Source organism: Camelina sativa, chromosome 9 (assembly GCF_000633955.1).
Source record: "Camelina sativa cultivar DH55 chromosome 9, Cs, whole genome shotgun sequence".
NCBI classification, from domain to species: domain Eukaryota; kingdom Viridiplantae; phylum Streptophyta; class Magnoliopsida; order Brassicales; family Brassicaceae; genus Camelina; species Camelina sativa.
This window is the reverse complement of record NC_025693.1, coordinates 2,604,039-2,604,370: the sequence shown is the minus strand read 5'-3', so window position 1 is coordinate 2,604,370 and position 332 is coordinate 2,604,039.

The following is a 332-nucleotide window of genomic DNA, read 5'->3' as shown; positions in this document are numbered from 1 at the left end:
TTGGGACAACGAGGCTTGATATGCCCCGTCTCTCTGCAGTAGTAACACACCCGAGTATCTGTCCGCGGCTCCGCCACCGCTCGCTGCTCTGTCACTGCCCGCTGCTCACCTCTCCGTGGACAGCTAGACACCTTGTGGTCCCTACTACCACACCCAAAGCATTTCGCACCCCCGTGCCTCGATCTCTGCATAACATCAAACTTCCTCTTCTGCCCCTGCGCAGGCTTGCCGCCCTTGCTAGGAACAGAAAGCGGCTGAGACTGCTGTGGCTGCACCGAAGAACTGACCACAACCACCTGTGACCTCAAGTCATCCTCTATCCCAGCTGCAAC